At 37.8% G+C, this 21,188-nt stretch overlaps 1 protein-coding gene across 2 annotated transcripts in view; it reads left to right on the top strand.

Moving 5' to 3' along the window:
- UBE3D (ubiquitin protein ligase E3D) overlaps positions 1-21,188 on the top strand; it is a 154,769-nt gene that overhangs the window by 39,228 nt on the left and 94,353 nt on the right. The window lies entirely within an intron of this gene.

Here is a 21,188-nt window from a genome sequence, read left to right as displayed (position 1 = left end):
ATATTTAAGTGGCAAATTTGAAGGAAGTGAAGTGTTGAGCCATATCTAAGGAAAGAGCATTCAAAAGAGCAGCGGAACAGCAAGTATTCTTATTTGAACATATTGGAAGTTTATATGCGTCCTGTACTCTCAGGTGGGTTTGATCAAATTTGTACCAAGAACAGAAACATCCCAGTCTTTTTCTGGGAAGTAAATAAGATATTTAAAAAAATTATTGCTTTTCTTTGTTTCTTTTTTTGATTTTTAGTTTTTTTAATGATGCAGTACTTCATCATGTCCCTCTGTAGAAGTAAAAAGTTTTTTGTGTATTCATATACTCCTTTTTCTATTTATTTTACATCTTAACATAATTGGAATGATACATGTGTATTTTTTACACTTAAAATACAAAACAAGACACTGTGTCTTGGAGAGTCTATGTTAATACTTCCCATTTTATGCAATGGTTGTACTATAAATGACTTAACCATTTTTCTGTTGGTGGATATTTGGGTTATTACTATTTTGCTGTTATAATTAGTATTGTGCTGTGTACTATTATTTGTTTTGTGATTATATGTACTTTTTTATGAGTGATTTCCAGAGGTACAATTGCCTAGTCAAAGGTTATGGATGTTTAAAATTTTGGTATATATCAAATTGTTTTGCAAAGGCATTGCAAATTTGATTTCCTACCTGAAATTTCTATAAATGCCCATTTCCCTGCACTCTCACCAAAACTGCCATTTAAATTTTTGCCATCTGATGCCAGTCTAAATGAAACAGGTTCAATGGACTACTCTTGTGAATTATTGAGGCATGATCAGAGGGTATAGCTTGTGCGTTTTATGTTTTTGAGAACTTTTAGAGCTGGATTTTTTTGTATTTTTTTTTTGTGTGTGTGTGACCTAAGGTACGGTCAACTTTTAAGCTGTTCATTTGTTAGATTCTCTGTTGATATGTGTGTGTGTGTATACCTTTTGTATTTAGATATATATAGTCAAGTTTATTAAAACTTTATATTTATCTTTTCTATTTATTTGAAATGTGGACTGTTGAGAAAGGTGTGTTAAATCTCATACTATGACTGTAAAAGTAACTTTCTTCTGGTTTTGATATCAGTTTTTGCATTATGTATTTCGAAGCTATGTTATTAGAGATATAAAAGTTAGTAACATGAAAACTTGACTGATTGCATATTTTATCAATAAGAAATTTTGCTCTTTTTCCATTTGATGCTATTTTTCCTTTAATTCTAGTTTGCCTGATGTTAATATTGCTATGTTTACTTTTTGCATTTCTTTATTTTTAGCTGTCCTGTGTCATTTTATCTTGGGTGAATGTCTCATTAACATGCCTTGTAAACTGTATGTAATGGGATATTTCCAAATTCCAATATGAGAGTTTATTTTAAGAGTGAATTTAATTAATTCACATTTATTGTGATTATTGATATAGTTGGACTTAGTCTGCTGTCTTTTAGATTGGTTGCCTTCTTCGTGTCATTTCTTTCCTCTGATGATTGGGAAGTAAAAAATATCTATTTCAAAATGATTTTTAGTGGTTAACCTTAAAATTTGAACACATATTTACACTTTTTTTTCCCATCATTATCTAGATTTAATTAGTATCCATCTGGTAGAGTTTGGATGTGCTGTCCCCCCAAAACTCATGTGGAAATCTGATTCCCAATGTGACAGTGTTGGAAGCTGTTTGAGTCATGGGGGCAGATCCCTCATGAATGGATTAAGACTGTGGGGTGGGGGTCCAAAGTGAGATCTCGCTCTATTAGTTCCCACGAGAGCTGGTTGTTTAAAAGATACTGGCACCTACCTCCTCTCTCCCTCTCTCGCTTCTTCTTGCCATGTGATCTGCTTGTACCTGCCAGCTGCCTGCTGCTTTTCATCATGAGTAGAAGCAACCTGAGGCCCAGGCCAGATGCAGCTGTCCCAGAATCATAAGCCAAATAAACCTCTGTTCTTTACAAATTACCCATTTTCGGGTATTCTGTTATAGCAACACAAAATGGACTAAAACACCATCCTCTTCACTAGAACATGGAAAGACTTCTATATTTCTTCTTTCACTCCCTCTCTCACCTACTTCCTCCTGTGTGTTGAGATCACCTGTGATTCTGATGATGGTGGTTTTTTCTTTTCTTAAAGAAGTATCAAGCCAAAGCCCAACCCCATTTGCTTACCTCTTATTCTCATACATCATGACCGTGAATGCTTTTTAACATTTTTATTATATAAATACATAGTATTGTTTGATATGTTTTAAAAATATTTATACTTTTGTACTCTATCTTTTTACAACTTTTTTTCATTCAATATTCTTTGTCTCATTTTTTAATTTAATGAAGTATACTCTTTAACAGTTCTTTTAAACTGGGACTGTAGTCAGTGTTTGACTATCTGAAAATGTCTTATACCTATTCTCAGAAAATCTTTAGAAGTTTTTCTTTATCTTTGGTATTCTATGATTTCATACAGATGGATCTAAATGTGTGTTCACTCAATATTTTCTCTTATGTCATAATTTGTCTTGTCTTACAGATACAATATTCTCTCAATCTCTGCAAGAATAAGTCTTTGGGTTTTTTCTACTAACTGTTTTTCCTTGGGTGTTAGTTCTTCTTTTTTTGAAAAGAGAGGTTGAGTTTGGTACCTCTCTTTCATGGCATTGCTTTTCCCAAATGTATGATGAATTCACTAGAATTCCCACACTAGGATATAAACTCCATGAGAGCCAGGATTGTACCTGTCTTATTCATCTAGATGAGTACTTGAAAAAGTGCTCATAACGTACAACACATGTCTACCTTTAGTAAAACTCTTTAAATGAATGGTACATGGTTTTCTGCTTATCTTTGTATTAGATAATTACCATTCATCTATTGGTGACTCTGGGTTCTTGTTACCATAGCCTGCCTTTATGAATTAGTGAAAGAACCCAAAAGATATGCTAATCTGGATATGCCCATTTGTCACTTCTTACCATGTGATGGAGACGCAAACATTACTGAGAGCCCAAATATTAAGAGCAGTGAGAAGCCTGGAGGGACTGCACGGAGATAACTCCCTCAAGAAGGGAGAAACAAGGTGCAGACCTGAGTCAGTATTTGTTTCAGCTTTTATTGTAAAGACAAGGAGATACAAGAGAAAAAACAACTTAATCATTTATCAAAGGAATGAAAAGTTGGCTATGGGGCAATCTCTGGAAAACATCTTGAGAAACAAAGGAAAGGGAGTAAAGTTGGATAATAAATGACCTTAATGTTCTTATCTAATCTAGCAGAAACTATTTGCTGTTTTCAGCACTGTGCTGTTTTCAGCACTTAGGTTCTGCATAAGTGCATTTAAGACTTTTGTCCTTTGTGCACTCCTTGTTCTTTGTCAAGCCTATATGCTCCCACACCCCTTTGTCTTTTGACAACTTTTGGGTATTAAGAAAAAGGAAGTGGTTATAGATTCAGTTTTGGTGATGAATCTTCTATTCATTATAAGCAGAATCTTTATACCACCTTTCTTGAGGACTGTTACAGGAATTTGATGCACTTGCCTCATTATTTCACTCGTTCTTAATAAATCCCTGTGATACTGGAAATATAATGAATATAGTCAGTTGTGTTCTGCTGTATTTGAGTAGTAGACTTTTTTTTTTTTTTTTAACTCTAAATGTCTCAGGGACAAGTGCATGTCCAATAAATGAGTTTGATTACTTCAGTTTGCCTGTTGTATATAACTACTTTCACTTTGTTTTTCCTCCTGCTACTGTTTGCCTCTGTGTCCCTCAAGGTAGGAAGGGAATTTTGCACATTTGGGGTAAACATGCTGTAAGTCTTTTAAGGACATTAGTTTATTTCTCTTGGGGCATGACTGAGCAAACCATAGACTTTCTGGCGTATTTTTGGTACATGGGGTGGTGCACTAACTATTTTAGTACAATTGGCTAGAAGTTTTTTCTAGTGGAAGTGTGGATTGCCATATGGTAGTCTAAAAGAGAATGTAACTATGGTTTTATTTCCTTGCATATGCACAAAAAAGTGGCATGTGATATTTTTAGAATGTTCTTTCTAGCAATAGACACATCTCTTTCAATGTTTTGAAGTCTGCTGTTTTTCATTCCCCCACACCACCCAACCAATGTTTCACATCTCAGTGAGCACCAGTGATTTTTTATTGTTCCTCATTTTGTATTGGAGGACTAGTTTATCTTATATCTATCAACCTTTTGGAGTTTAGATGCTAAATATTAATTTTTAGCTTTGGACTCTAAGTTAACTTCTGCAGTTTAATTTCACCAATTCCTATATTTACCTGTGGCCTCATATTCTTTAAGCCTTGGGTGGTTTTGTCCCTCAGGAGACACTGGGCAATGTCTGGAGACATTTTTGGTTGTCACAAGTTGGGGGACTACTGGCATCTAGTAAATAGACAGGAATGCTCTTAAACATCTTACAGTGCATAGGAGAGCCCTCACAATAAAGAATTTTCCAGCCCAAAATGCCAATAGTGCCAAAGTTCAGAAACCCTGCTCTAGACTGTCTGTGATATCAAGCTGTGTCTGCTTTTCCTCTCTGTGTGCCATAGCCCACAATTTTCTCGAAATTGTATTTAGGTCAGCAAATGAGAAATTTTACTATGGCATGAGCCCAAATCTCTGTAATCCTACATTTTAACTGTGTTAGAATAAACAGAGTAAGTAGTGAAATATACTACAAAAGTTTACTGTTACACTTTTTTCTTTCTATAAGAGAAACATGAAAAATAGATTTACTTTTATTAAACAATGGTGGAGAATTTTATAAGCTATCAAGGCCCTTGTTAACATATTTTAAAGAGAAAAGAACTTAGCGGAATGTAATCATTATGTGTAAATAAGCATTATTTTTTTTAAAGCGAAATTGAATTTCTGTGTAAGTTATGTGAGTCCTACTATTTGTAGTGGTTCTTCCCACCTTTTTCAAAAGATAAAATATCCAATTGAGAAATCTGTAGAGTTTGAACTGAGAAGAACTGTTCTACATTTTACTAATTAATAGTAGCATTTTCTTACAAAATATATCGAGGGAGAAATGTTGGTGGAATGTTATCCCTGGTCTTAGCACAATTTAGAGACTAAATTTTAGAAACTTCCTCAGTCTCTGGGGGCTATATAATTGGTAAATATTGCTTCTAAAATGGAAGGGTTGTCTTTGCTTAAGATAGTCATCATTGTTTTTCCCCAATGAAATGAAAACAAAAATAAACCATGTAAGTATACATTTCATATACATAAAATAGTAGTTGTTTTTATTAGTGAAGTAGTATTTTCTTATCTTTTTTCCTCCTTTATTTCAACAGGAAAATTGAAACTGCTTTTTTTTTTTATTGTGGTAAAAAACATAACACAAAATTTACCATCTTAATCATTTTTAAGTGTACAGTTCAGCACTGTGTAGTATATTCACATTATTGTGAAACAGATCTCCATAACTTTTCATCTTGCAAATCTGAAGCTCTATATCCATGAAAAAAACAACCCTTTTGTCACCCTATCATCAGCCCCAGGTAACCACCATTCTACTTTCTGTTTCTGTGAATTTGACTGTTTTATAGTCTGCTAGGGTTGCCATAACAAAATATCACAGACTAGATGCCTTAAACAACAGATGTTTATTTTCTCACAATTCTGGAAGCTAAAAGTTCATGATCAAGGTGCCCTCAGGATTGGTTTCTAGTGAGGCTTTTCTTCCTGGCTTGTAAATAGCCACCTTCTTGCTGCATCTTCACATGGTCTTTCCTCTGTGGACATGTGGAATGAGAGAAAAAGAGAGAGCTCTTGTGTCTTTCTCTTTTGATGAGGACAGCAGTCCTATGGGATTAGGGCCCCACCCTTATGACTTCATTTAATCGTAATGACTCCTTCAATGGTTCTGTCTCTAAATACGATTACTTTGGGGGTTAGGGCTTCAACATATGAATGTTGGTGTACACAATTCAGTCCCTAACATTGACTACTTATAGATACCTCATATAGGTGGAATCATACAGTGTTTGTCTTTTTATGCCTGGGCTTATTTCACTTAGCATAATGTCCTCAAGTTTCATTCGTGTTGTAATATGCAACAGGATTTCTATCATTTTACAGCCAAATGTTATTCCATTGTATGTATATATCATATTTTGTTTATTCATTCATCTGTTGATGGCCATTTGGTTTGTTTCACCTCTTGGCTATTGTGAATAGTGCTGCAATGAGCATTAGTGTGCAAATATTTCTTTGAGACCCCATGTTCAATTATTTTGGATATATACCCAGAAGCTGAATCATAGGGTCCTTTTATTTTTAATTTTTCGAGGAATCTCCATACTGTTTTCCATAGCAGTTGCAGCATTTTACAATCCTGCCAGCAGTGCACAAGCATTCTCCATGTCCCGTGTCCTTACTATCACTCATTATTTTGTTTTTTTGTTTTGTTTTGTTTTGCTAGTAGTCATCCTAATGGGTGTGAGATGATATCTCATTGTGGTTTTGATGCATTTTTCTGATGATTAGGGATGCGAGTATTTTTTCATATGCTTGTTGGCCATTTGTATATCATCTTTGGAGAAATGTCTGTTTTTAATGAATCTGTCCATGAACTTTTTTTTATTATTGAAATGTAATTGATTGTACATATTTGTGGGGCACAGAGTTCAATACTGGTATCAATACCTACGTACAATGTGCAGTGATCAAGTCAAGATAATTAGCATAGTCATCATTACAAAATGTAATCGTTTCTTTGTGTTGAGGACATTTGATCTCCTCTCTTCTAGTCAATTGATAACATGCAGTAAATTATTGTTATTATAGATGCCTAGCCTGACTGTACAGCAATAAAATTTATTTTTCCTAACTAGCTGTTTTGTGTCCATTAACTCATTTCTTGGAATCACGCCTACCCCTCCCCCTTTCCTGGCTCTAGAAACCAGAGTTTTGTTCTTTCCTTCTGAAAGTTCAACATATTATGATTTTTCCTTCCTTACTACCTTCCACTTGTGAATGAGGACAGGCAGTATTTCTCTCTCTGGGCCTGGCTTATTTCACTTAACATAATTTTCTCCAAGCTCATCCGTGTTGCTGCAAATGACAAAATTTCATTTATTTTTATGGCTGAGTAATATTCCATTGTGTATATATATCACATTTTCCTTATCCAGTCACCCATTGATGCACATTTAGGTTGGTTCCATATCTTGGCTATTGTGAATAGAGCTGCAGTAAATGGGAGTGGAGATATCCCTTCGACAAGATGATTTCCATTCCTTTGGGTATATACCCAGTAGTCAGATTTGCTGAATCATGTGGCAGTTTTCTGTAGTTGTTTGAGAAAACTTCATACTGTTTTCCGTAATGGCTGTATTAATTTACAGTCCCACTAACACTGTAGAAGAGTTGCCTTTTCTCCACATCCTCACTAGCATTTGTTATTCTCAGTCTTTTTGATAATAGCCAGTCTAACTGGGGTGAGATGATATCTCAGTGTGATTTTGATTTGCATTTCCCTAATGATGAGTGATGTTGAGCATTTTTTCATGTACCTGTTGGCCATTTGTATGCCCTCTTTTGAGAAATGTCTATTCAGCTCCTTTGCCCATTTTTTAATCAGATAATTATTTTTTTTTACTATTGAGTTGTTTGAGTTCCCTATATATTCTGGATATTAGTCCCTTGTCAGAAGCGTAGTTTGCAAATATTTTCTCCCATTCTTTGGTTATTTTTTCATTCTGTTGATTGTTTCCTTTGCTGTGCAGAAGCTTTTTAGTTTAATGTAATCCCATTTGTTTATTTTTTCTTTTGTTGCCTGTACTTTTGAGTTCTTATTATAAAGCCTTTGCCCAGATCTAAATCCTGAAGTGTTTCCCCTGTGTTTTCTTCTAGGAGTTTTATAGTTTCTGGTCTTATATTTAAATCTTTAGTCCATTTCAAGTTGATTTTAATATATGGCAAGAGGTAAGGGTCTAGGTTTATTCTTCTACACATGGACACCCAGTTTTCCCAGCACCATCCATTGAAGAGGCTGTCCTTTTCCCAATGTATCTTCTTCACACCCTTGTCGAAGATCAGTTGGCTGCAAGCACGTGGATTGATTTCTGAGTTCTTTATTCTGTTCTGTCAGTCCATGTGTCTGTTTTTATGCTAGTACCGTGCCATTTTGGTTACTATAGCTTCATAGCATAATTTGAAGTCAGATAGTATAGTACCTCGGGCTTTATGTTTTTGGTCAAGATCGCTTTGGCTATTCAGGGTCTTTTGTTGTTTCATTTTTTAATTGGGTCATTTGATTTTTTGTTGTTGAGTTGTAGGAGTGCTTTTATATTGTGGATATTAATCTCTTCTCAGATATATGATTTGCGAATATTTTCTCCCATTCTGTAGGTTGCCTTTTTACTCTGTCAATTGTGTATTTTAATGCACAAAAGTTTTTGAGTTTGATATAGTCCAATATGTCCATTTTAGCTTTTGTTGCCTGTGCTTTTGATATAGCCAAGAAATCATTGCCAAACTCTGCTTAGTTTTGATACTCTGCACTGATGTGGCAGCGACTATCTTTGCCTGAAATACTTTGGAGATAAAATTAGGTGGTTTTGAGGAGATTTAGAGGAATTTGTCACTTCAGTTGACAAAAACATAAAATAAACCAAATGTTATTTATTGCTAATTTTACGTCTAGTAGCATACCTAAGACCTATTATTTAATGATTGTGTAGCCTGCTAAAACACTTCATGTTAACTTATTTGAATAGTGTGTGAATATGATGCTAGAATAAATAATTTAGTGAATGAATGAGTAAGTGAATGAATGAATGAATTGATCAGTGTCACCAATCCCTAAAGAGTACTTTATTAAACCACCTCAAGTAAGTGTTTATTCTACTTCCCACATGGAGGGAAGGTGACATTGTCAGTCCATTCCAATTAGGTACATTGATTTTGCAGAGTAGGATGAACTTCATCTTCTGATATAAATGTTCAAGTCTTATATTTTACAAATGAGGAAACTGAGGACCTAAGAGAGAAATAACTTCAGTCAGTCAGTTTGTTTGTGATAGAGCCAGAATTAGAGTCAGGTTGTCCTAATGCCAAATTCCTTGCTTTTTCATTATATTATTTAGTTTCTCACCATAAAAATTTAGGACATCTGAAAATGCCACTTTAAATGTGTATTTTTTCCTCAAGAAAAATTCCTCTGGTAGTTTAGAATGTGTCAAACATTTTGATTACTCCCCCAAATATACTGTTTACTGTACTGTATTCAGCAAATGTTTATGTATCTTAATGTGTAACATTGGTAGCAGAAACTTCTGATTTATAGTATGTTCATATCTGATGTTATATATCAGAACCTAAGGGTACAAATGTGATTTTTTTTTTTAAGACCAATGCTTAGCTTCTCTGAACAGGAATTCATTGAACGGAAATTAATCTAAAAATACAGGAAAGTAGTCATGTGCCTATGGGAAAATATAAATGCTTCTTCGGAAATCACTTTTCACATATTTGTCTGCTAGTACTATATTGTCACCAAAACTTGTCCATCTAGAGACTGTTCTTCATTATTAAGCAAATTAAACACACACTTCTTTCATTTGTGATTGGAAAAGTTCCTCTTTCAAGCTGTGTAAGTACAGTGGCCTAAACTAAAACTTATTTTATTTGAAATTCCTATACTATCCAAGAATTCATTTGCAATCATTAAAGAAGAGACAGGAAATAAGACCATGACATATAAAAGTGAGCTTTTTTTCCTAAAGATTCCAGGTTTCCTATGAAATGCAGTTCATCTCTTGGGATTGCTTCCTTGAGGAGAATCTGGTTTCTACCTTCTGATGAAAGAATGGAGACAGGTATAGTCATGACCTGTGAGGGTAAAAAGAGGGTGGGAAATGGGATTAGGTAAGGGCATGAGTATATGGAATTGTTTTTTCATTCTGTGTTTTCTAAGCATATGTGAGGTATTTTTACAAGTCAAACTTGAAGTAATTGTCTTAACTTTTTAGATCCAGAAGAATTTGGATTTTTCTTCTTCTTCTTTTCTTTTACACCTCCTACTGTACTTGGTATTGTAAGTGATTCCAAAGCAGGAGATCAAAGATTTCTGCCATAAAGGAACTAATGGTAAAGGCAACATGGTAAATGTATCATAAAAATTTTTTTTCAAAAGGTCAATATCTACATGAATGCTAATGCCTTAGTTCATTTGTGCTGCTATAACAAAATACCAGACACTGGGTAATTTATAATCAACAGAAACTTATTTCTTGCAATTTTGGTGGTGGTCTGGTATGGGGGTCTGAACGTTTGACCTTGGTGTTATCAGCACCACACTCTCTGAAGTGAGTCTCACAAGTATGGAGGCTGGAAGTCCAAGATCGAGGTGCCAGACAGTTGCATGTCTGGTGAAGGCCCAGTCTCTGCTTCCAAGATGGTGCCTTGTTACTGCATTCTTCAGAGGGAATGAACACTGTGTCCTCACATGGCAGAAAGGAAGGAGGGGTAAAAGGGTTCTGCCCTCATGGCCTAATTACCTCCTGAAGGCCCCTTCTCTTAGTAGTAATGTTGCATTGGAGATTGAGTTTAATATGAATTAAAAAAAAATTTTTTTTTTACATTCTATAATGTTGTTGCAGAGCAGTTGGGAGGGAGGGGAGAGGGGAAAGGGGAAAGAAATGTGATGGAAGAAGGAGGAAGGAGGAGGGGCAGGATCGAGGCCTGTAGTGCCCCCCACATTCCCACAGGGAAGACTGGGGGGATTCCAGCAGTGGCTTGGTCATTGCCAGGCTGGGTGCAGATATCAGGGGGATGTGGCAAAAGCCCTTGCCTCCCACCTCTCCAGCTCAGGAACCCGGGGCCCTTCTTTTTGTGGCTCAGTGGTCATCACTGAGCTGGCTGTGGGTGTGGTGGGGGGCATGGCCAAGATCCTCAGCCCCACACCTCCCCAGCTCGGAAGAGCCCAGGGTGCTTCCTGCAGCAGGTCAGTGGTCATCGCTGGGCTGGTTGCTAGCGTTGGGGGTGTGGCGTGACCGAGGCCCCCTACCACCCTGGCTCAGGAGAGCCCAGGGCTCTTCCTGTGGCAGCTTGGTGGTTGTTGCTGGGCTGGCTGCTTGTGTTGGGGATCGTGACTGAGGCTTGAGGCCCCCCACCACCTCATCTCAGGAGAGCCTGGGGTACTTCCTGTGGCAGCTTGGTCATTGTCACTGTGCTGGCTGTGGGTGTGTGGGGGGTGTGGCTGAGGCCCGCAGCCCACTACCACCCCAGCTCGTGAGAGCCTGGGAAACTTCCTGCAGCGGCTCAGTGGTCATTGCTGGGCTGGTTGCTCATGTTGGGGGGGTGTGACCAAGGCCCTCAGCCCCCCACTGCCCCGGCTTAGGAGATCCCAGGATGCTTACTGTGGTTGCTCAGTGGTTGTTGCTGGGGTGGTTGTGCTTGTTGGGGGTTGTGGCCGAGGCCTGAAGCCCCACCCTCAGGACTGGTTGCGGGTGTGTGTGGGGGGGCATGGCTGAGGCTCCTAGCCCTCCCCACTTTCTGGTTTGGTAGCCCAGGGGACTGCCAGTCCTTCTAGGTGTTACAGATGTGCTTTGGTGAAATGAGACCTTTACTAGCTAATATCAAACTTTGTCTCTGGTTGTGGGTACTTTGCTTTTTTTTTCAGCTCTGTGTTGGATTATTTGCTGTTCCCACCACTCAACCTCTGTGCTGGAACTAATTTGCTGTCCTTTGCTTACTTCTAAAATGGGGGAGCTTCCTGTGAGGAGCAGTACTTGAGCTGTGTGGTTTAGCTAAATTGCTGCTTTGCTGCTGATTCCCTAGGGAAGGCTTTTTGTGTAGCTCAGGTTTTAATGGTTGACTTTATAGGTACTTCCAGTTCTAGTGAAATCTGGTGCACCTGGGTTGTGTAGAAACACTGGTCTGGGCCTGAGTCTTTTCATCAAACTGCACTCCATGCAATTCTGTATTCCTAACCATTCTCCTCTGAGTGGTCCTACACTGATTGGGGGCAGATCATCTGTTCTTGCTGTGCCCCACTGTTCCCCCGGTGGGCCCATCTCCCCCACTGCCCGTGATGCAAACACTTCCCATGGGACCGGCCATGCTGCAGTTCCTTGCAATGACTCACTGGCCTCTGAGTGGCTCCTTTTTTTCAGTTGTTGTGGCTCCTCACTCCCATGTGGGTCCACGGGAACCCTAATAGTGGTATTGCTGGCCTGGGGGCCATCAAGGCGCTCTTCTCCCTTGCCACCTCCAAGCAACTTCATCCAAAAGGCACAGCTATGGCTTTTTGCCAGCTCCTGCTCCTGAGTTCTAGCGGCCCCAGCTTGGCTGTTGTTGCATTTTTATGGTTGTAAATTGGTTGATTTGTGGGAGAGAGTGACCCTGGGGATTGTCTATTCTACCATCTTGACCGGAAGTCTGTACCTAAACATGAATTTTGGAGGGGACACAAACATTGAAACCTAAGGAACAAATTTTCATGGAGAAGAGTATTAGCTGAATTGAAAGAGAAAAAATTGTAGGAAGTACCCTTTTCCACACCCCTCAACTCCACCTCCACTCCAGTAAAAGCTGAAAAGCACTGGGCAGGGAAAGTGTGCACATGTTCCTATAGTGGATCCTAGAGAGCTCCAGTAAGCTGCAGCTGATGAAGGGGTATGTGGCTGCCAGAGGGATTGGGGAGGAGTAGGGGGCAGTCATTTAACCAGAGAGATGCTCCCATTTATCAGTTTAAAATATTAGGCTTTCCTCAAAAGGTTTTGTTAGAAGAAAGGGTTCCAGAGCTAAAAAAATTTTGAGAACCATTGTTCTCTGTGATATGCATTTCACCAGATTGTGCTTGGATCCACTGGTACATAGCAAAGTTACAACTTACAAAAGCAATCACATTGAAATAATTTGAATTGTTAGAATAGTCTTTTTTTTTTTTTTTTTAAGTTAGGCTTAAAGCTGCCTCCCAGAAACTCTCATCTAGACCTACCAAAAACTGATCTGCTGATTTATTCAATGCTCAGATCACTAGCCACTCTCTCCTAGGTTCTCTTCCCCTAGCCAGACATCCTGGGCATATAATACTGAGCTAAACAATTTCTGATGCCTTGTGTTATAGACCTTATTATAGTCTAATAAGAAAGACAAATAAATGCAAAATCACAATCTGATCAGTTCTATGGAGAAGAGATATATGGTGCTATGAGAGCAAATCATAGGGAAACCAATAGGATTGATGCTTGACTGCTGTCTGAGGGATGAGAAGGAGTTACTGTGTGAGGAGCATCTAGACATGGGCCAAAGCAATGTAAAAGGACCTGGTGGGAGAGAATATGGTGAGTACAAGGGAAGGGAAGAAGGCCAAGGTGGCTGCATGGAGAGAATGAGAAACAGGGATAGGGTAGGGAGGAGCCCGACCAACTCAGAGTCCTCAAGGACACTTGAAATAATTTTGTTTTTGTGTTTATCCTAAGAACAATAAGAACCTATTGAATGGTTTATCCAGAAAGAAGGATGAGATGGATTAATTTATGCTTCAGAAAGATTATTCTAGCAGCCATCTAGACAACAGTTGGATGTGGGTAGATCAGATAGGAAGCCCAAGAGAAATGATCATAGTTTGAACCTAGGAGATGGTTGCTGAAATAGATCTGAGAGATACTTAGTAAGTAAAATTGCAGTGCTTGGTGATCAATTGAATTTGGGGAATGAACCAGTATTTACTGGCATATTAGTTCATTTTTGTGTTGCTATAACGGAATACCTGAGACTGGGTAATTTATAAAGAAAAAAGGTTCATTTGCCTTAAGATTCTGGGATAGCTGCATGTGGTGCAGGCCTCAGGCTACTTCTGCTCATGGCAGAAAATGGCAGGTGGGATGCAAGGAGATCACATGGTAAGAGGTAGCAAGAGAGAGGGTGGGGGTGGGGGGGAGTTGCCAGGCTCCTTTTAACAACTACCTCTTGCAGGAACTAATAGAGTGAGAACTCATCCCCTCCTCCCAGTCCAGGGAGGGCATTAATCTATCCATGAGGGGTCCTCCCCCATGACCCAAACACCTCCTAACACTGCCATATTGGGGATCAGATTTCAACATGAGCTTTGATGGCACAATCATATCCAAACTATATCAACTTGAATAGATAACATTGGAAGATCAAGTTTTGGGAGAAGACTATGAAGGTCAGTTTGATATTTGTTGAGCTTGAGGTACATTTGGGTCATTCTAGAGGAAATAGCAAGTAGAAAGTTAATATATAGACCTGGGGTTCAGATAAAATGTTTAGGCTGGACTTTTAAGTTTGTGAGTCATCTGCATATTGGTCATAATTGAAGGCTAGGACATGGGTAAGATTGTTTAGGAAGAGGAATGAAACACTGCGCAGTAAATAACTCTCACATTTATGGGCCAGGTAAAGGAGAATGAGTCTGGAAAGGAGATAGAGGAGAGGCCAGAGAGGTAGGAGGAAAGCAACAGAATATTTTTTCATGGAAGTGTAGGGAAGAAAATGCTTTAAGAAAGAGGAAGTGGTCAGATGCTGCTGAGAGGTAAAGTATTATGTTGAATGTAAAAGGTAATGGATTTAGGTTAGGAAGGTCATTAGTGACTTTAACAGGGAATGTCTTATTGAGTGATTGGGCTGGGAGCTTGATTAGAATGGGTGAGCAGTGAGAGACAGGTGATGTGACAGAGATAAAAAGTATGGACAACTGTTTCAAGAAGTTTGGCTTGAAGGGCAGGAGAGGAAGGGGATAGGGAGCCAACTGAAGGTGGGAAGGTGGGGTTAGACTGCCTTGAATCTATGTAAAAGGCAGGGAGAATCCTGTTGAGAAGAGGTTGATAACACACGAGAAAGAAGGGGATGACTGATAAGGTAAGATTCCAGGACAAGGTAGGAGGGGCTGGTATCTCATGCTGTGGTGGAATACTAGCCTCAGGAGCAGTGATGGCTTTTCTTTTATTACAGGAGGGAAGGAAACCAGTATTGGAGTGGATGGAATAGGTTTGCGTTTTAGGTATTGGGAAGGTGAATGTCCTCTGATGGCTTCTATTTTATCTGTAAAATAGGAGTCAAGGGGGAAGAGGTGCAAGAGGGAAAGGGGTAGGGATAGCAGACAATTGGAGATTTGAGGAGAATGGAGAAGATTTTAAATGACCATCTGGAGAGGAGGTAGGTGAGATGACCAGAGATGTGTGAGATTGGTAGGTAGTGTTCATTATCCACTTGAAGTTGTGCTCATGAATTTATAGTGATATTAATCTTTCTTACAGTTTGCCTTTCTCCAGCTTGTCTACTGAGTGCAAGCACAGAGAAAGCAGTGAGGTGGTGGGGTTTTTTCTTTTTTTTTTGACTGGTAAGGGGATCACAACCCTCGGCAGGGTGTGGTCTACACCATGCTCAGCCAGTGAGTGCACCAGCCATCCATCCCTATATAGGATCTGAACCAGCGCCGCACTCTCCCGAGTGAGCCACGGGGCTGGCTCGAGGTGGTGGGTTTATCAGGGTTAGTTTTCTTATCTTGATGCAAAGAATATTGTGTTACTCTTGTTATTAAAATAAGGGACTGCAGAATCTGTATGGCCTGTTTGAATGAATATTAAGAGTTGGAAAGGGACAATATCTTCTAATCTTTTACTAAAACAGGTGTAGAAGAGGAGAAATTTAGCTTTTGATTATATATCTGAAGCTTCTTAAAATGTTGGTTAAAGAAAACTCAAAGATAATTGATGGGAAATGATCTCTTTAAAAATTATTAAGGAAAATTCTGGTTCTTTAATAGAGTTGTAGCACTTATTCAAACATGTACTCCAAGTTAAATTTTCTTTAAGATTTTTCATATGATTTTTTGTAATCTTATCCAGTAAGGAACTGTGCAATAGTCCCCCCTTATTCACTGGGGATACATTCCAATTCTCCCAGTGGATGTCTGAAACTGCAGACAGTAACAAATCCTGTATATATTATTTTCTTCTATACGTACATACCTATGATAAAGTATAAATTATAGGGCTGGTCTGTTAGCTTAGTTGGTTAGAGTGTGGTGCTGATAACACCAAGGTCCAGGGTTTGATCCCTGTACTGGCCAAGCCACACACACACAAAAAGCTTAATTTATAAATTAAGCTAGTAAGAGATTAACAACAATAAGTAATAATAAAATAGAACAACTATAACAATATACTGTAATGAAAGTTGTATAAATGTGGTCTCTCTCTCTCAAAATATTTTATTGTATGATACTCGCCTTTCTTGTGTTGATGTGAGATGATAAAATTAGGAAATATGGAAAGCAAAACCGCAGCTAAAGGGGCCTACTATATTGGCCTAACATGGGATAATTAGTATAAAGAAAAAGGTGCTTGATCTTTAGTGTCTGCCAGAATTTTAGTTTGTCATCTGTCATGTAAAGCAATTGCAGTATTCCTGGTTGGTTCTGCTTTTATTCTAGACTTTGGTGTTGAAAAATGAAGTAGGGAAGAAGCCAGTTTCTTTAAGTATCACTTGGGGATTTTTTTTTCCAGGTGGCTCCAAGAACCCTCCAGGCGCATACATCTCTATTGAATTCAAGATAAATTAGACATTTTATTATTGGCATTCTTGTTGTTAAGTATTGCTGTTACTGTAGCTTCCACTGTGGCAGGTGATTGTCTCAGAGACCGAGGCAGGGCTTCAGGCCAAAGGCCTCTAACTGTATTGCTGGCCTCCACAGGACACCCGCTGCATCACTGCACTATATCTACTGCTAGAACCTTATTCTTACTCTTGCCGTTTTTTCTCTATGTTAGAGAAAAATTGTCTCCCCAGCTGTAGTGGACTGAATTATGTCCCCCCAAAACTCACTGGAGCTTGAATTGTGTCCCCCAAGTTTATGTATTAGAAAGTTAGCCCGCACTGTGACTGTTAAGAGGGTGGGAAATTCTATTATGGTAATTGAAAGGTGGAGCCTTATGGTGATTGGATTGTGGGACCATGCCATAGTGAATGGATTAAAAATGGTGGTCAGGGTGTGGTTCTGAGGGCTTTAAAAGAAGACAGAAGAGAGTCTGTTTCTCTCTGCTCTCTCTGCTTCCACCATCTTGCAATGTGAGGCCCCTGGGTTGCTATCACCACCACCACATGGACTTTGGACTTCCCAGCCTCAGAAACTGTAAGCAATAAATGTTGTTTTTCTTTTTAAGTCGCCTAGTTCCAGGTATTCTGTTATAGCAACAGAAACGGACTAATACACTAACCTAAAAAAAAATTAATCATTTTCCCAGGTACCCGGTGAAGGCATTCTCCTCGTAAAATGATTTCAACATCACAGGGTAAAGCTCAAATCCCTTTGACCACCATCTCCAGTTCTAGTCCCCTCTACATAAGTTACCACTGTAACAGGGTTGCTGTGTATCTTGCCAGACCTTTATGTAAACATGTACACGTTTATATATGCCCCTAGAAGTATATAGAGAAATATTGTGTTCTCTTTTCCTTTTTCTTTTTTAAATATAAATAATAGCATATACCATAGTATTTTTTTCAAATTTTTTTTTACACATTATGTCTTCTCAATACATATAGATGAACCCTATTTTTTAAAAAGCTACCTATTCCGTAACATAGGTATTTCATTATTTATTTGGTCATTATATTAAAATTTTTAAAAAATTTTTCTCTGGTATTAACAATTCTGCAGTGAAGACCCTTGTGTGTGCTTCCTTGTACATCTCTGCAAGGATTTCTAGAAAGTAGATGGAAAGAAGTAGAGTTGCTGTTCCTGGGATATATTTATTTTAAATTTTTAAAAATAAACTTTTTATTTGGAGTAGTTTTAGATGTACAGAAATGTTGCAAAGGTAGTACAGATTGTTCCTATGTAAACCTCACCCAGTTTTAGTTTCCCCTAATGTTATCATCTTATATTACCATGGCACCTTTGTCAAAACTGAGAAACCAACATTGGTACATGTTGTGAACTAAATTTTAGGCCTTATTCAGATTTCACCAGGTCTTCCACTAATGTCCTTTTTCTATTCCGGGATCCAATCCATGATACTACATTGCATTAATTTGTCAGGTCTCCTTTGTCTCCTCTAGACTGTAATAGTCTTTCTATAATTTTCATGACTTTGATGGTTTTGAGGGGTACTGATTGGGCATTTTGCAGAATGTTCCTTAATGCCTGATGTTTTTCTCATGATTAGATTGGGTTATGGGTTTTGGAAGAATACCACCACATCATCATATCAGGTGATCCACATGACATCAGTGGCAATGTTAATCTTGATTAGTTGGCTAAGGTAGTGTTGGCCAGGCTTCTTCCCTTTAAAGTTGCTATTTTTCCCTTTCCATACTCTATTCTTTGGAATTAAATCACTGAGTCTAGCCCATACTAAAAAGGGTATGGGTGATAAGCTCCATCTCCTGGAGGGGGGTATTTTCTCTATATATAATTTGGAATTTTTATGTAAGGAAGATTTTTTCTTCTCTTTATTTATGTATTCAATTATATATGCTTTAGGACTCATGTATATTTATTTTATACTTTGGGTTGTAATCCAATACTACACGCTTTTAATTTTGTTATTTTTTTGTTATTTATTTATTTTGTTGCTCATATTGTTTCAGCTTTGGCCGTTCGGAGTTCTTTTAGGCTGACTCTCATGTCCCGTTGACATACCACCATACTTTTAATTTTTGAGCACCTCCTTACTTCCTGACCTCACAGAATGCTCCAGTCTCATATTTTCCTCGCCCCAGCTATAGAATCAGCCATAACAGGATCCCTGGTTACTTTTATCAGAGAATGGAAATGTTCCTTAGTAATGATATTCTAAATTTTAATAGATATTGTCCAGTTCTTTTCCTAGGGGCTATTCTAGTTGATGCTTTTATCTTCCTCATACCTATCTTTCTCCGCATACCTGTTCCAGTACTTGATGTTATTGGGCTTATTAATTTTGGCTAGTCTGATAGAATTGTATCTTTTTAAGTGACTGTTTCTCTGATTATGAGTGTGGTTGAACATCTTTGTTTATTAGACATTTGCGCTTCCTCTTCTGTGAATAGTCTGTTTATTATCCCTTTGCCTTCTGAAATTGGTATCTGTGTGTGTGGTGTGCATGTGTGTGTGTCTTTGGTATTAGGAATTCTTACAGATTGCGAATATTAATCCTTTATCTGGTTGTTAATATTAATCTTTTTCACCCTGTAATTTACTTTTAAACTTTATGATATATAAAAGTTTGACATATAAAATATTTAAATTTTATACTATTAAAATTAAAATTGGAATTGAAGGCTTTGCTTTTGTACCATGTTTAAGGAAATCTTTCTAGCATGTCTACTTATGCCTTTATTCCAATCATTTACTGAAACTGCTGATTCAAAGATCTCAAGGGAACACCTGTTAAACAAAATCATTTGCTTTTTCTCAGTTCTTAGTATTCAGCATTATGCACCATTTCCTCTTTGAAGTGTTTTTCTTGGCATTCTCCTGGTTTTCTTCTGGCCTCTAACCTCTCCTCTTTCATCTTTCTTTTGACCTCCTCCCTTCCTCTTGCCATTTCTACTTTTTCCTATAGCCTGCTGACAGAGAGTTCTCCTGGCTTCATTTTTCCCTTTGCTAAGCTCATCTGCTCTTGTTTCTGTTGAGTAAATACTTTCAAGTCTATATTTCCAGTCCTTCCTTTCACTGAAGCCTTTTGCTTACATCTCCATTTTGTCTCTATCTTGTCTCTGCTGGATATCCCACTGACTTGTCACATTCAGTATGCCTGAGGTAGAAGAAACTCATTAACATGCCTGGAGAACATATGTTTCCTTTTATTTGCATGTCTGTCAACGGCATCATGATTCTCCTAGTCACCCAAGCTCAAAACTGAAAGTTGGCCTTTAATTGTTTCCTACTTTCCCCACATGCAACTAGTTATGAAGTCACGTGCATTCTGCCTTCAAAATTTCCTTCTCATCTGTTCTTTTTTCTCTCTTCATCATTGCATCAATCTAGCTCAGGTGTTCGTCACTCTTCATGTGGTGTTTATGTGCATCTCCTCAACTTATCTAAACTCTCTAATCCAGCCTACGTTCTGCAGCCTGTCTGGTCATACCAGTTATTTACACTGAATCTTTATTTCCTTAGATTAGTACAGCCTGTCTCCAATTTAAAACCCCCCCCTCACCCTGCTTTCTCCTGTGCCTGTCATATGATCTGTCATGTCGAATCAAAGTGGAATACTGTAACTTCTCAAACATTCATTCATCTGTGCAGGTTGTATATGTACATCGTTCAGTGTGTTTCTTAAGAGTATGTAATTACCCACAGGACTCTAAACTTTTCATTTCAACCAGTGTCCGTGTTATTTTTGTAATATTTCTATTAGAAAGGGATCGATATGAAAATTTGGTGTCTTTAGTTATAAATATTCTTGCATGGATAAAGTCTTCAATAAAAGACCTATAAAAAAATTCTTCTATTTTTCATGGCTAATAAACTATTTCTTACATCTTTGAAAATTGTATAAAAATAGACACATAAGTACATAGAAACTTATTTTAGGCCCAGTGGATTTTTTTTTTTTTTTTTTTTTTTTTTGCTCTTATTCCCATAGCATCTGTTATTTCCATTGTTTTTCTTCCTTTAGCAACATAAAATAATGATACCTTTCCTGGTGAAGTGACTTAACCTTGCTAATTTTATCACAGAGTTTGTTTCTAAATCAATAAGGCCAAAAGGAGGAGATTGGGAGGCCCAGCTGACACTTTATGAGCTAGGTTGTTCAAGTTAACTCTGAAAAGTTTTTCAGACATAGTTGAGTTTTTAAAATAGAAGTGTCTCTGGAATTAAATGTTTGTATAGACACTATAGACTACCACTCCCATTTTTCTTTTTCCTGGGGATAATATTTTTCTGTTTTCTGGATCTGTGTACTCTTTTTTATAAGCTTGTTATAAATTCTCCCCTTTAAAGTCTCTAAGGATAAATATTGTGGTTTTACCAACCTAGTAATAACATAAACTTTCATTGGTTGAGCTTTTATTAAGCATCAGACTTGTGCTGAGCTTTTTAATGTATTACTGAATTCCTGTAACATTTCTGTGGAGAAGGTGCTGTGGTTACCATCACTTATAGAATTGTTAGGACATTGATATTGAGATGACTTGAAACATTTGGGGACACTTATAAATTGTTAAAGGGCATTTGGCATCTTGTA

The sequence above is a fragment of the Cynocephalus volans genome, chromosome 5 (assembly GCF_027409185.1).
Source record: "Cynocephalus volans isolate mCynVol1 chromosome 5, mCynVol1.pri, whole genome shotgun sequence".
Taxonomy (NCBI): domain Eukaryota; kingdom Metazoa; phylum Chordata; class Mammalia; order Dermoptera; family Cynocephalidae; genus Cynocephalus; species Cynocephalus volans.
This window is presented reverse-complemented; position numbering and strand designations above follow the sequence as displayed.